Source organism: Elephas maximus, chromosome 12, assembly GCF_024166365.1.
Source record: "Elephas maximus indicus isolate mEleMax1 chromosome 12, mEleMax1 primary haplotype, whole genome shotgun sequence".
In the NCBI taxonomy this organism is placed as follows: Eukaryota; Metazoa; Chordata; class Mammalia; order Proboscidea; family Elephantidae; genus Elephas; species Elephas maximus.
The window spans coordinates 36,665,752-36,666,151 of NC_064830.1; positions in this window are offsets into that span (position 1 = coordinate 36,665,752).

The window sequence follows — 400 nt, forward strand, 5'->3', positions numbered from 1 at the left end:
CCTTTTCAACCCCCAAATCTTTCAATGTACTTTCTCTCTAGTGTGCAGATGACTTTTTTAGCCCATTGGCACTTGAGATGGTTTGCTAGTGAATCTTAGGAACCACACAATGAGCAAGCAGGATAGACAGGAAACTTTGAAAAAGTCTACGGAGCCATTGGTGTCCTTGAGGAAGGGAATGACCCCAGCCTTCTGAGGAGGGGGATGGGCAGGGCAGGAGAGGCTAAGAAGGGACCCTGTGAGGCGGTGAGAGAGGAAGGCCTGACCCAGGGCTTGGGTGAGTAGGGAAGATGGACACGGTCTTCCTTCAGTCTCACTGTTCTTCACCAAGCTAGCACACCCAGAGCCAGGCCCCCTCAGGAAGTGACACAGGCAGGACATCACCAGGCCTAGAAGAGAC